Genomic DNA, 16,101 nt, shown 5'->3' with positions numbered 1-16,101 from the left:
CTGAGATGTGTCCATAGAAGGAACAGCACCGGCTACAGTGGCTGGATAGGGAGTAGCAGGGAGACCAAAGCAATCCCCCTGCCCCAGCTCTGGTAAAAGTTAGCACACTACACATCAGGCTGTGAGGAAAGCAGAGCCTTCAGCATCACAGTGACACGGGAACAATGTGGCTCAGTGGCCAAGAACCACATGGATCAAAGTCAAAATGGCCTTTGTTGTGAGTTGGACTCTGATCAGCATGGTACTCACCCTCACCCAGAGGCATGGGTGTGCCCACTGACAAGACAGGATGACTCTCCCACCACCTGGATATGTCAATGGCTTGGTGATGGTATCCACTCCAGCCAGAGAAAAAGAAGAATAGTCAGGCAGTCTCCAGTTCTGGTCTGATGAGCAAGCCAGGAACCTCCAGGTGGCAGTGGACTCAGCATCTATCTGCAGACCTGCCCAGGAACAGGTGATGGGAAGTTGTCCTGTTGTGAGGACACTCCCTGTGCAGCTGGGTGCAGGTATATTGTACCCTGACAACTCCAAGCAGTGATGAAGACACACGAGGTTATCTCCTCACAACTGACAGCTTTGATGTCTCCCTACCCATCTGTCTTACTTCTTCTATCCTCTGAGGAAATTGCTTATTATTATTATTTTTATAAATGCATTCCCAGTGAAGAGAAAATTAAATATGCATGAATTTTAAAATGAAGCAGCAGAGAAGAGTTCTAAAAGCACTTCGTGGAATCAGTCGGCCAATCTTTCATTAATATTTTAATTTGGGAGTAACCTGGGTCTGGTGAGGAATGTGACTTACATGCTATGCTGGAAAGGAGACGATGGGGGTGAGTGAAGTCTGGGCTGGTGACAGAGACTTGTGTGTGTGTGTGTACACACATATATTCACTCAAGTATATGGAAACACAAGGCACGCAATTCAACATGCGGGACATTCTAACTACTCCGTGCACCCAGAGTTTTCATGTCAACAAAGATTGCAAGCTCATCCCTGGAACTAGCTCAAGGGAGAAGGACTTACTATGGTTTGAGGGATTAGAGTCCCTTGTGGTGGTGAAGGCATAGGGTGGCCGTGGCTGCAGCAGCAAGAAAGTTAGGCTGCTTGCTCATATTCCTGCAGATCAGAAGCAGAAGCAGGAATGAGCAGGAAGTGGAGTCAGGTCGTATACACCAAGGCCTGCCCCTCGGTGATTCATTCATTTCTTTTTCTAACTATCTCTCACTTTCTACATGATCCATAACTTCCCAGAATAGTGTGGTCAGCTAGGGACCTGTAGGAGGAGCTAAGGTGGGAGGAGTAAGGAGAGGAAGAGGAGAAGGAAGAGGAGGAGCTAGGAGACAGGAGAGGAGAAAGAGAGATGTAGGAGGAATGGAGGCAGATATTCACGTGTCTGTAGCAGTCAAAGGTAGTTGGTATATCTAGGTTGGGTATTGGGTTACAATTCTGATTGTATGGGTATCTTGTTACTGATCATTACCAAATATATAAGCCTTTGATTAATCTTTAAGCATTAGAGTCTCATCTTTCTACTGGGCCTGTGTGGATGGCGGAATGGTCTGGGCAATGCCCAGCCTTGAGGAGACAGCATGGAAGATTGGCAGAGCCATTTTCCACGCTGGCATCTCATGGGTGGCAGGGCTGGTGTTTCTGGCTGGGCGGTCCTAGCTGCTGTGTGCACATGGCCTCTGGCCATGGAACATGACGGCTGAGCTAGGCAGAGCTGCTGCAGCTTAGATAGTTGGCTTGACCAGAGGCCGTTTTTAAATACTTACTTCAACAGGGACCAAGTGTCCAAACACACAGGCCCTCAGGGGCATTTTGTACCTAAGCCTAGTAGTCTGCTTGAAGGTTGGGGAAGGTTGTCCTCTCTTTTAGGGTACTAGGGTACTGCTTGTTTTAGCTTGTGCTGTAATAAAATACCCAGGCAAAGGCAGAAAGGGAGAAAATGTTTATTTTAACTCACAGTTCAAGGCACGTCCATCACGGTGAGGAAGGCAGGCAGTACTTGCAGGAGCTTCAAGCAACTAGTCACATGGTGTCCACACCCAGATGAGACCAATGAATACAGGCCAGGGTTAAGCTAGCTTCCTCCTTCTGATACAGGACATAGAAAATGGTCCTGCTCTCAAATGATGGGTAGATGTCCCCGCATTGATTAGTGAAGTCAAAGTCTGCGGAAAGAATCTCTTGTGAACTATGTGGAAGCATCACCTGTCAATAAAAAGCAGACGGCCCGTTAGCCAAAGGCAGGGCGTAGAGGATGAGAATTCTGGTAGAGAGATTGGAACTCTGGGATAGAGTCAGGCAGGAAGTTTCACCACCCAGACTCTGAAGAAGTTGGGCATATGAAACCAGGAAAGGTAGCTAGCCAGCCATGTGGCAGACAGAATAGATATAATGGGTTATGTAAGTTATTAGCCAGTTGGGTAAGAAACCTAAGCTTAAGGCCATAATCATTATAATAATTAATAAGCCTCTGAGCTGCTAGTCAGAAATTAGGCACAGGTTGGAAAAAAATCCCACAGTTACTTCATTAATACAGTCTCCCCACATGCATGCCCAGAAGCCTGACTCCCAGGCGACTCTAGGTTCTGTTGAGCTAATACTCAGAACTCACTTCCTCTGGACACCAGTGTTGGCCAGTGGTTCTGAGCTCTGAGATGGGTTAGAATTGCTGGAGTGTTTTAAAGGACACTGGTGCCTGGGCCTTGCTGTTGGGTTTAGTGGGGGGTCCCGAGTCCTTGTCCTCCCTGGCATGGGTCTAGGGCCACTGCTCAGGGAGGCATGACACAGGAAGTTTGACAGTGCTTACCCAACGCTGGAGCTTGGCAGGGGTCTGGCTATGTGTGGCCTTGGAGACACAGACTCCCCTGCTCTCCCAGGGAAGTGGAGGCACCTTTTTCTTACCTCCCTCCATAGTTTCAGAAAATAGTGTGTAAAGTCATCTTTGAGAGGATGTGGAGGACATGGGGATCTCACAGAGGGTGGGCAGGTGAGTCTGCCTCTGGGTAGGATATCACCAGCTTCCCTGGTCAGCAGTCAGAAACTGCTGCATTCAGCAACAAAAGGATGGAGAGGAGAAGCAATAAATAGCTCAGAAGTCTTCACAAGAGGAGGAAGGCGATTCTTTCCCTGTGGATATTCTTCATTGCTTGAGTTTTTATTTTCACCAAACTATGTATCGGTAACCTCGGTAGCTGTTGTGAATTGAAACGTGAGCTCTCAACCGCTTTCTACAACTTGGTGTTTGTTCCGTACACATCACCTGAAAGATTATGAGTTTTGGGGGATCGCAAAACAAATTAAAATGTTTCTCACTGAAATAAACTTGCTGGCCTTTCCACTCGGTGATTGTTCTCTCCGCGATGGAATGAATTAAGTCCGGGCTTGGCGGATGAATCGTATTCCGCACAGTAATGGAGCTCCCCGCAGATGAGGGACTGAGCTGTGATCTATCTTCACTATCCACTCTTTCTGTGATGATTGTTTGCCGGTTTGCCAAAATATGTCAGTAATCAATACATGGAGTATTTCCAATGCATCCCCAGGCGTGCACATGATGATGAAGACACTGAAGGATGAATGTTGCTGCAGAGGCTCCACCCATCTCTGGCTCACAGAGATGACCAGACGGTGGATCTGGGAGAGGCTTTGAAGAACAGAGCAATGAGCTGCAAACACAGGGGCCAGGGGAACCGCAAGTCCCAACGCAGGTTCCAGGCGGCCTTGGACAAGGAACAAAGTTCAAAACTACATTCTACCTTCTGTAAAGAAAATAAAATCTTCAAGATTTGTTTATTTTAGGGATAATTGTATATCTATATAACATATTACCCATAATGTGTATATTACATACAGATACATTTAATGCATGCAATACAAATATTACATACAGATATGTGTATGCATACATTGTATATATTGTATTTATGTACATATTTAAAATCATACATATATACATGTATATACATACATATACATATATACATGTATATACATATATATACATATATACATGTATGTATATATTCCCTTGTTAGCAATTACTTCATATTTACAAATCCAATATTCCCAGGGACTTGAGAGCAGGAAGCTCTATGAATGATGGAGATGAGTGCATATTCTTTGGGCTATCTGTGTTTCTCAGAGTATAACCTATCCGAGCTCTGCCATGAACATGCAACAGTCCTATGGTGACAATGCTTTGGCCAACTGTGAATGATACCCTCCTTCCTGAATGTTCCTAACACAGAGAGCATGCTACAACTACAGGAGGTCCTGGAGTCTACCTTGGTGTTGCCTACATATCTTAAACACTTCCTGGGTTTGTTTTTTTAAGGAAACAGGAGTTAAAGGAACACAATCACAGGACACACCAGACACTCATGTCTCCCTAAGGGGCAGTGTGTGTGTGTGTTGTTTTCAAACACATTGGAGATCGTTGAAGGTCGCGGGCATGAGATCCGTATGTTACTGAGAGAGCGCAGCTTGCCCTTGATAGTCCTGTGTGTCCTTCACAGCTCTGGCAAAGCTCCAGCTGGCCTTTCTTCAGATTGATCAGCAGCAAAACCCACATCATGGGGCTGAAGCAAAGTTTGTACAGAGCACTGGCTCAGTCCACATAAGGCAGGGGAGCCAGGTTACAGTCATTTAGGTGTGGTATTTGCCATGCAGGGATGTGGGCTCTATTGAGTGTCTTCTGCAGTCACCAGACACTCAGGCAGGAAATGTCTGAGCTGCCAGGGGGAAAATTGTCAACCCTGAATGATGCCTTTTTAAACCAGAGAAGGTGTGGTCCCTGAGGTCTGAGGGTCTGAGCTACTTTGGTTGATGCTATTTAGGAGTAGGGAGGGCATCAACGGGGCTTTGCGCTGCTGGGCTTCTGAGGCTAACTTATGTGCTTCATTGAGCCGAAGGAGGGGCAGGTGGACTTCAAGAAGAACGTCCTAGAGGAAGCTGACTCCCAGAGCATCTGGGAGGCCGTAATGGGCTTGGACAGCAGCGGGGAAGGGATTGTGGTGAGAGCTCGAGTGTGGGGACATGTCCTGGAAGTGTGACACAGAACTCAGTAAAAATCAGTAACTCGGGAGAAGAATCTGCTAGGACACAAAATGGAGACCTCGGGGACCTAATCAGGGTTCATTCTCTCATCGCCCTCTAGGACGTGAGTTTGTCTTCCTGTGGCAATATTTGGAATGTGTTTCCACCTCACACAGCCGTCAGAAACAAAATATAGTGAAGTGCTAAGAGGCTGGGGACAGAGGAATCAGAGCATAAGGACAGACCCAGCTCCGGTCTCCGCAGAATGTCACAGAAAGCCAAACTCTCCATCCATGAAACATGCGCTCCCAGGGCACAAACAGCCTCAGGAACAAGCCATGGAGGGCTTTGCTTTGTCTCCTGATTCCTTCACTCCAAATCCCAGCCTGTGGACAAACCAGCTTGTGGACACACACCTTCTCATCAGGTACATTCTGAGGATAAGGGGTGAGTTTTCACATTCAAACCCTCAAAGTAACAGAGATCAGATCAGTAGCCATCTATACCAGGGAATATATTCTCGTCTGAATTCACATACGTGGAGCAAGGAGATAGAATGTTTGAAGTGAGAATTGTTTTGGAAAATTCCAGTGCTATAAAGGTACATAGGTAATAAATATTTACCCAGATGGTTCAGTGTATTAAAGCACTTGCCACATAAACCTGAGGATCTTAGTTTGATCCCCAGAACCCACACAGAGAACCACCTGTATTTCCTGTACTCCTACCATGAGGTGAGCCCAGAAGCTCGCAGGTCAGCTATCTCAGTGTATACAGCAGGGAAGAATTTAGACTATCTCACCACAGTGGAAGGAAGGAGAGAATTGATGCCCCAAAGTCGTCCTGTGTCTCCTACCTGGATGCTGTTTCCTGTGTATTCCCACACTTGTACACACATCAAACACAATTATTACTAATAATAAAAATTAACTAAAAAGTAGGGTGAATGTGTCCCCTCAAGTTATATCTATTTGAGGTCAAGTTATATCTATTTGAGGTTTTCTTTCTTCTTCAGCTTTGCAAACCCCACTTCCAATTTAGGATAGGAAGATAAAGGGGGCATTTCTGAGCTGTTTGGAGAAGTTCTGAGCCTGTGGAACACTTGTAATCCCTCAGGTCTCATTTCAGAGAGGATAGAGCAGCTCCAGGCTTGGCTGCATCCTTCCTGGGTTGACTGCTTTTGTATCCTGCATAACCGACCGTCAACCTGCCTTTCTAGCAGAGCTCAAAAGCCACCTGAGGTTTGCTTCTCCTTTGGGAGCAGGAGAAGTGTCTCTGAAGACTGCCCAAGTAGAGGAACGGAGTAAACCTCAGAGGGACTCTGAGTGGTACAGAAATTGATTTTTCCGGACTCCAGTCACAAGAAAGCTGTTCTGTATCCCCAGACATCCAGCCTCCTTCTGCAAGCATGCACGGAGGGGCTCGGAGACAGCAAAGAGAATCTGAATTCTCCACCGGCCCCATACTTCTGGAAGTAGGAGGATGGGAAGCCCCTCCAGCTTCCAGTCAGAGTGGAGAGATGCTATATAGGGCTTGTCCAGCCCATAACTTAGCAGTTTTGGCTCTGAATTCCTCCAATGACTGTAATCTGAGGGAAGGATGGCCCTGTGCTGTGGGTCCAGCATCTCCAAGCACAGGGTCTTAAAGAGGTCAAGGCAATGGTATGACCAACTGAAAAAGCAGACACATTAGGACACACCAAGTGTGTGTGTGTGTAAAACATGATGGAGATCATTGTCATAGATATAAAAAGAAGTGGCCAGGAGGATTAAGGGAGCTGACGCACTGGGCTAAGGGCGAGCTGGGCTGATATTGACAGGTGACGTCACCAGCTGGCTGTCCTCTGTACATGGTTAGCTTGGAGTACTTAGTGTTTCCTTACAAGAATAGTCAAGGTCCTGATGGAATATTATGGCCCTTCACAGGGAAAGGAACCTAGAGAGTTCTACATTTTCTCTCCATCTTACGTCTGGGCTAGCCTGGGCTAGCTTGTGTGAATCACCTTGACTTTCCTTGGCTATGAGGAGCTACCATATCATGCTTCCAACTGGTGTGCCATGGCTCCATTATAACCTTGAGATGAAGGCTGATAAACAATACTGATACTCCTGGTGATGTCCAATCACAGGACACGTGTCCGTGACCAGGCACAGAGTATACACATTCCTCCCACCTGACCTCGCTCATGAATTTGCTAGCATTCCCCACACCAACCTGTGTGCCTTCTGCTAGTGACAAGAGGCTGTGTCCCTCATCTCTCCTGCCCAGGCTGCTCTGATTTGCTACTGCACCCAGATCCAGTGGTGTTTGGCTGAATTCTAGATCTGCTTGGGCAGCTGAGATCCTCAGATAGCCTCTGTGTGGAAATAAGAGACACTCCTCAGATGGAGTGTCCATCAGATAGATCTCCCAGCCAGGGTCCCCAGAAAGATTTCATCCCCTCTTGATGCAGAAGTCCCCTGGAGAGCCTGGGGCAGAGGAGGGGGTAGCAAACACTGACTCCAGAACAGTGCTCTAGGGATACATAATATGGAGTTGCACGTATGGAATGTGCACCAATGCGTGGTGGTCTACTTTAGTTAGGGCCTTGAGGCTCACCCGGCATGCTACAAGGAATGAGATCAATGCCAGACCACAGAGAAGAAATGGAAAAGGCCAGCTGTGGTCATACAGGATCCATTGTTAAGTATCACAGAAGACTTTAACTCCACACTGAGACCGGGTCCCTGCAGCCAGGTCAGAATAAAGGAGCTCAGTACACGACTGTTAGCAGAGTCTCAAAGTGAACCCAAGTGAACAGCAGCATGCCACATGACACCTGGCACAAAGCCAGAACCCTAAGGGCTTCTGACACAAATCCAGAACCCCACGGCTGTGTTCCCACAGAAACGTTATATTCTACATGAGATGGCCTGGGCTGCAGACACGGATTCTCGATAGGAGGAGAATTGAAGGAGTAAGCTACAAAGGGGATTTATAAGAGAGTCTGGAGAGTCCTGCAATGGCTGTCTGTGCACGGCAGAGGCTGAGGACCCAGTAGCTGTCTAAGCAATGCAGCTGGGTACCTCAGTAGTTCCAGTCTGGCTCTGAAGGCCTAGAAGATTCCTGGAGAGCTGACATTTGAAAGTGGGTAAACTCTCTGATGTCAGTAAAGAGTGACTCTTATGGGAGCAGCAATAGAGCAGATGCACTCACCAGCAGGAAGCAAAGACAGGCAGGCAAAGCAGCCCTCAGACTTCTTTGTATTGATCTGTATAAATCTCACAGATCCATCCAAAGGTGTATCTCTTAGCGGAGCAGTTTTGAACCTTCCTAGCACTTCAACCCTTTAACACAGTTCCTCATGTTGTGGTGAAACCTGGCCATACAATTATTCTCGTTGCTACTTCATAACTAATTTTGCTACTGTTGTGAACCATAATGCAAACATCTGGTACACAGAAGGCTTAGGAGACCCCTATGAAAGGCTCACTTGACCCCCAAAGGGGTTGCAACCCACAGGTTGAGAACCACCGTCTTAATGAACCCCAGCTCCATTCATGTTGACAACCAAAGCCAACCACCACTGCAGCTGAAGTTTCTAGCAACTTCCCATAGCAGGTTAGGAACAGGGTTGAAAGTCAGTTACAGGCTGGATCAGGTGTTAATCCAGTCAGTGGGCTCTGCAGGATGCAGCTTAGACATACATGGCTTCATGTCTCACTGAACTCAGTTACAGTGGCTCACATATGCCATGGCCAGCCTTTCCTATGCTGTCTGAGACTGACATCATGCCGTATTTCACGGTGGAGTGGTCCTGACTTCACATCCTTATTGAACCAAAGCAGATAAATGGCTGGTTTCAGCTGGAGACTAGAGCTGAGGTGAACCTGGGAGTGATCCCTAAGCCACTGTAGACACAGTCAATGTGGGTTTATAAAAATGGAAAGCCAGATATCCCTTGTTGTATAGCCTGAGCCTCGTGGATGAACTGCTTCTGTGAGGGTGAGCGGCTCCTGTGGGCCGCTTTGGGGAACTGATTTAAAGCAGTCTGTGAATGTTTTAAAGGATTTCTTGATGCATCTCATGCCTAAGAAGGGCTGGGTACTGGAGGCAGAGCAGGGAAGTGAACTAATTTTGTCCTTCCACGTACCTGCACCTCCCAATTCCCAGAGGTGACTGTCACAGCACACACTCATGCTTGAGTTCTAGGAGCATGGGTGGGTGTGTATCAGTGTGGGAGGAATCCACCTAGGACTGTGTATTGGGTCATGGAGATGCTATTTGAGGAATAAACTCCTCTCCACACAAAAGACATTTGAAAAGAGAGCAAGGTGAACAGGACCCCATGACTTGCAAAAGGGAAAGTATTTGGCATCCCAGAGTAAAGAGATTAGGGTAATAGCATCCTGCTGAGTGAAGGGAGGGGTGGGGCTCACATCTGCCAGGGCCCAGTGCATACATAATGAGCAATGAATGGCTTTGGGGACATCTCACACCTAAGGATTCCTTATGTCCTTCCCAGGCTCTGGTTACAAGCCAGGAATATATCTTGACTTATGTATAACACTGTAGCTTTTCTTTGGGATGTGGAAAGCTGGGAGGATTGTTCGAGCAAGCCCATCGACAGGAGAAGCCCAGCATCTTACTGAAGCCTGCAGAGGAGTCAGATTGCAGGCCACAAAGGCTCAGAGCCTAAGGGTCAAAGGGCAAATCCAAGAGAGATGAATGTGAGTGCAGGGAACCTGCAACAGGATACCAAAGCCTGAGAAGGTATGTGCAAGCAGATAGGAAGCTGTTTGCATCAGTCCTTGCTGCCCTGCCCATGGCAGCCATGGGCTGACGCTGTACCGTTGTGACCTCAAGCTTACATGGTACCCAGAGCACCATCTGACTGACCTGGACTCAGGAATGACTCATGCTGGAAGCATCTACAGGAGGCAGTCCCCTGGTCAACTGGACTGCATGGTCACAGCAACGAAAAACACAGCTAACCTAATAGCATGGTGGAGATTTAACAGAGGCATGATCGCTGTGTTCAAACATGTACAGAATGTTCAGAACACGTAGGGAATGTCCGTGGGGGTGTTACACACTAGAGTGACAGAGACTCCTCACTTGGACTTCCTGGTGGGCTCCTGTACACAGAGCATGAGTGAAATGTGAAACTAGGTCAAAGGAATCATCAAAGTTTCAACTCAAAAATACAAACACTGAACACAGCAAGCTACAGAGACGTACAGAAAGACCAGGTTTCAAACAGAAATAAACAGAACGCTAGAAGCAAGAGTGGAGAAGGTGGCACAAGATATCCCTGAAAGGTTAGGACTTGGAACTTTGTAAAAATAGTTAAAGACACATTCCACACACCCATGAAGCCTAGAGACCCTCAATCACGATCAAAACTATGACACACATAAATACAAATTATAAAAAAAAATTTTAAAGCCAAATAGAAAATCTTGAAAGAATTCAAAGGAAAACCTATTATGAAGCAAGGAGAAAATAAAGAACTAATTATTCATTAGAAACTTCCAAGTCAGAAGACAATAAAGAAAAATTTTAATTTGGGAGGAAATGCACCAGTCTGGAATTCTGTGTTGTTTTCAGTAATACAACGTACTACATCCCCACTCTGTGCCAAGCAGTGAACTGGACACTTGACAAGCATCTCCTCTTAAACTTCAGAACACGACAGGGAGAGTTCCTTCTCCTGGGCCATACATGAGCTCAAGGACTTCTCACGGCACTTTCATGACTTCAAGTCTGTAGACCACCTAAAGGTCTGACCCCGGCACACGGCACAAGGAGGGTTGTACTGGTATTAAGGAACTGGACACCCTACAGCTGGAGCTTGAGACTCTGCTGTCCTCTGCAAGCAAGCAGCTGCATGTACTGGAAACTGAAACCCAGATCCTTACTGACTGGCAGGATAGGAAAGGTGACCAAAGACTCCTGAAATTGTGTCAAGACTGTGAGCTTGGAACTCCCCCCAACCCCCAGACATGGGAAGCCCAAAACTAGAAAGGAAGACAAGACATGGGCCAGAGCCTGGCTCAAGAGGACTCAAACCCAAAAACATTCAGCCCAAGATCCAAGAATATGAATTCACTGATGACCCAATTGAGATGCCTCGGGTCCCCACGAACATGATCTGGTTCTCTGTGGAACTCTGTTGTGTTGGCATCACCAGAGAGGAGGTACGGACACTAGTGGAGCTCGTAGGGGCCCTGAAGATTAAGCCTAACATTGTAAGATTCTGTCACTGGGGATACACTACTCCCAGTGCTGAGCCCAGGAGGATCCCCTAGAGGAGCAGAAGGATGGACAGCTGTGGCTGACAAGAAGAAAGGCCTCATGGGACCGCTGACTGAACTGGATACAAAAGATGTGGCTATCCTGCTGGGTCCAGCATGAGCAGCCGGAAGATGGATGACCCTTTGGTGGTCTGAGGCAGCCAACCTGATGCAGGCTCCGGTGAAAGAAAATATTATTTCCCATATGGAGGACTCTCCTATTCCTGACATGTCTGGGAAAGAATCAGGGGCTGATGGAGCAAGCACCTCTCCCCAAAATCAGAACAAGCCCTTTAGTGTGCCACATGCCAAGTCCCTGGAGAGCCTTATCAATGAGTTGCTGATTGCCCAGGGCCTCCTGGACTCTGAGGACCAGCCTTCTTGAGGACTCATAGGATGAGGTACTTGCTGAACTGTGGAGGCTAAGCTGAAGGCACTCAGTGTACACAACCACATGACCTGCCCATCCAGGGTTCTCATTCTGTGCACTACCTCCTCTATGCAGTCTGTGTATCTGCTCCTTTTCTGCTCCCACCAATAGCAAGGAAGACCTGGCATGGTCAGGGCTTGCTATATTCTGTTCACATTGTATCTTTGGAGCCCAGTATGTAGAGACATTCCATATGTAGTTGCTGACTTTCTGACTAATGAGCAAGCGCGGAGTCCCAGAGATGCTCTGTGTGAATGGGGACAGTCCTGAGCTTGACCACAGCATGGGGATCTGGAGTTATATCTACAGGGAGAAAGGGGACCTGAGGATGAGTTGTGTACACTTGTAAGGTGTGGAGAACACAGAGAAGATTGAAGAAATGAAAGATATATTTCAGGTCAACTGAGTCCTAAAGTAAAGATACAGACATGAAGTCAAAAGCCATGAGACCAAAGAATGTCTGGCATCTGGGACCTGCACCCCACACAGGGGGAAAGGTGGATAGTCCATCAGGGGGTTGGCGATGCCTTGCTTAGGACTATTGACATTGGCTTTGATGTTCTGAGAATCATTGAATTCTCTGAAGTCTGTCATGGTGGGATGACGTAGGAGTGACAACTCAGCCTTGCATCCAGCAAGCACTGAGCAGAGCTCCCAGCAGCAATGGGGAGGAAGGCTGAGTCAGAGGGCCGTGTGTGAATGTGGGACAGGTGTGTGGAGAGGCTGAGATGTCATCCCACATGTGCAAGCTGACTCATGGGATGTGGGTGGAGACGAGAAATGTCAAAGATGCCCTTCAAGGTGAGTCTGATGAGGCCAGTGAACACCAGAAGAGGATTGTGGGAGCTGCAGGAGGGAGGCTCCCAGGTCCTGAGCTCTTCCTGTGTGAGGACCAGGTGGAGCGCAGCAGTAGGCAGAGGGCATTAAAGCCAGGTATTGAGCGGGGGAGTCTGCAGACATGGCAGTTTCTGAAATCAGATGAGTGGCTGGAGAGTTCTGTCCTGATGTGTTTTCCCCTGAACTGTAAAGTAATGTTTTTATCCTTTTTTTCTTCTAACTCGTTATTCTTTCATATGCCTTTTTTGTTTTGTTGTTTTTAAATAAGTGTCACAAAGAAAATATGTAAATACATCCAGATGCAATTAGGTATCTCCCGAAAAAAGCCGAGTTGTTTCTTTCTATCGATAATTCTTGTCTGCAGGTTGCCATAGCTGCCTGTCTTTTAAATATCTCTCACAGGGTGTCTAGTGCCTCGTCCTTCCCTGGGTGAGTGCTCGATAAACGCTAGATGGTAATAAACATGCACACCGCCGCCACAGTATCTCTGCCGGAAAACCAGCTGCTATTGAATTCCATAAAGTCAAAGTTGTAGAATAAAAAAAGAAAAAAACAAAGGAAAGTGATCTTCTTTTGTTTTGTGGTTTATGAGAGGATTGGGTCAAAATCACGGTTCCATCCCAAATAATAGAACCAGCTTCCTGTGATAAAGGAAGGAAGAAAATAGCATTTATAGAACGCTTACTGAACGCCTGGCATTGTGCTCACGTAGATTAAAAGGTGTTTTAAAACCAGCGTGAAGATACAGAGTACATACCACAGAATTAAGTCAGGGCATCTCACTGGTAAGATCAGAAGGGTTTGTAACTTTCATTCAAAGGAGGATTGCCTTGAGACCATGGCAGGTTTGGGAGACAGAGTGAAACCTTGTTTCAAAAAAAAAAATTCAAGTTTGATTTCCAGCACCCAGGTCAGGAGACGTACAGCCTCCTGTAAATCTTCTAGCTCCAGGGAGATCTGATGCTTCTGGCCTCTGAGGACACTCACACTCATTTGTGTATATATGCTCTCTCGCTCTCTCTCTCTCACTCACTCTCTCTCTCTCTCTCATTCACTTTCTCTCTCTCTCTCTCTCTCTCATACACACATCCACACACACATTTGTACAAACACAAATCTTTAAAACTTACATCTTAAATTCTATCTACCTTAACTGTCTGTCATCTACCATCTAGCTACCTATTGTCTATCCACTTATTCATCTATCTACCTAGAATCTATCTGCATATCATCCCTCCATCCTTCCATCTGTCCATCCATCCATCCATCCATCCATCCACCCACCCACCCACCCATCCATCTACCCACACATCTATGTATCCTTCCATCCATCCACCAAACCACCCACCATCTATCCACACATCTATGCATCCATCCATCCATCCATCCATCCACCCACCCACCCACCCATCCATCTACCCACACATCTATGTATCCTTCCATCCATCCACCAAACCACCCATCCATCCATCCATCCATCCATCCATCCATCCATCCACCCACCTACCCACCCATCCACCCATCCATCCATTATTGTCTGTCTGTCTTTTATCATAAAGGGTTTTAACTACAGTGTCTGTTAACATGTTCAGCCTTTCTGCATGTTGACCCTGTCCTGAGAGCCCAGTGGGAACTATCCTGAGCATACCCCTGCTCTGCCATCTTTTGATGTCTCTGATGCCTCTTTGGCTCTCCTTCATTTATCACTTTGTTTTGAGGGCACTGTTTGTGGAAAGGATCTGCAGGCAACATAAATCCAGAGTTGCTTTTCTCTCCTTTGACTTCTGTAACATTGTTGCCATTCTGGAGAGACTGAAAAGAGGGAAAGCTTGACAGTTTAATCACAGAGACTTTAGTGATGTGTCACAAACGGACCTCTTGGGACACACCCTTTCAAACAAGTTGGTCCTCTCTCACTCCCTGTATCCCTTCCTCCCTATTCTAGAGGGAAGTTGGTTCTTGCAACTTTTATCATAATGGTTTTCCACCTTTGCTTTGTAGGGTTGGTACTTGCATGTGTAGCTGGGAGTGCTAAGTTTTGCTTTTTAAACAGAGATAAAGCCATGCCTGTTTGGTGTTCTTCACGTCCAGCTTCCTTCTCTTGGTGTGTGTGTGTGTGTGTGTGTGTGTGTGTGTGTGTGTGTGTGTGTGTGTGGTGTCACTCTTTGTCTTCAGTTTGTATATAATGATAACTGATGTGGAAGGAAACAAGAATATCGTAATAGCTTTCGGGGCCAGGTCCTTCCCCCAGGACTTTGCTTCAGTTTGCATCATGGACACCTGTGTGCTGTGTCCCTTCACCAGTGTCCTGGCTTCTAGGCTGACTACTGAGTGCAGAGAGAGGCTCAGGGTAGCCTGTCTCTTACTTGCTGGAGGCAGAAGCGTTTTCCTGAGCCACTTCCCTTGTTTCTTTTAAGGGTCTCTTCCAGCCTTCTGCCTGTCGGGTGTCTGTTTAATTATTGATTTGAGGGTGTTCTTTATGCATTCTAGGGAGGAGCCCTTCAGAGGTCAGATGAATTATAAATGTCTGTTTCTATCTAGTGGCTTGTCTGATTTAATTGTGTCTTTTGAGGCCAATGGAGTACTTAATTTCAGTGTCATCAAATTTGGACATGCTTTCCACCACGATTAGAACTTTTAAGGATTCTGGATTTTTTAAAAAAAAGTGTTTTCCTGGGACTGACTAAGATAACGAGGACTCTCTGTACCATGAGCAATTCCGTCCCTACTGCTCATGTGTGATAGCTAATTGTCATCCCCGACTTCACTGGATTTAAATTCACTGAGGAAACATATTCCTGGTGTGCTTGGGATTGCCAGACAGTTTAAACTAAGGAGGGAAGACCTGTCTTGGATGTGGGCAGAACATTCTACTTCACCTCTCTCTGCTTCCTCACTGTAGAAGTAACATGACCAGCCTCTTCGTGCTCCTGCCACCATGTGGTTTCCACCGTGATGGACTGAACCTTCAAACTGAAAACCCCTTCAGTAGTGTCTGTCAAGCCCATTGTCATTGCAGTAAGAAAAGCAGCCGATACTTAGACGTGGAAGTCACTCTTCCTTCTTTCCAAATGGACACATGATCTTTCCTCCACTATTCATTCTAACCTCCTCTCCCTCATGCTCCTTATGGTGAACCAGGTGTCACCTGTGTGAGGGGTTTTAAGGGCTCATGATTACGTTTAGTGGGATGTTTGTCTGTCCATCTAGTGTCTAGAAAGCATTCTACCTCACAACCGTTGCTCTCCTCACTCTGTCTCCTCTCTTGTGTGATGACAATGGCTTCATCAACATCCTGATGTAGAGGTACCACCTGACACGGAGGCTGTTTCCATGGCAGCCCCGCTTCCTGGATTACCAACTCACTTTTCCCATTAGATGTCTGCTGATGCTTTATTAGCGCTCAACATTTTAGGTTATTAAAGCTTAGGTGATCTGCATGGCATCATGGGAGACATCAACAGAGACACTCAACTAAGAAGGCTTTTCTTTGCCCCAGTGGGTTTGAG

At 46.7% G+C, this 16,101-nt stretch overlaps 1 pseudogene; it reads left to right on the top strand.

Annotated features, from left to right (window-relative positions):
* The first annotated feature begins 5,388 nt into the window (after window positions 1-5,388).
* Window positions 5,389-11,866, top strand: LOC114626611 (annotated as a pseudogene).
* The last annotated feature ends 4,235 nt before the right edge of the window (window positions 11,867-16,101 follow it).

This window comes from Grammomys surdaster, unplaced genomic scaffold (assembly GCF_004785775.1).
Source record: "Grammomys surdaster isolate TR1022 unplaced genomic scaffold, NIH_TR_1.0 238, whole genome shotgun sequence".
Lineage (NCBI taxonomy): Eukaryota > Metazoa > Chordata > Mammalia > Rodentia > Muridae > Grammomys > Grammomys surdaster.
Note: the sequence above shows the minus strand (reverse complement) of the source record. Positions and strands in the feature narration are given on the sequence as shown.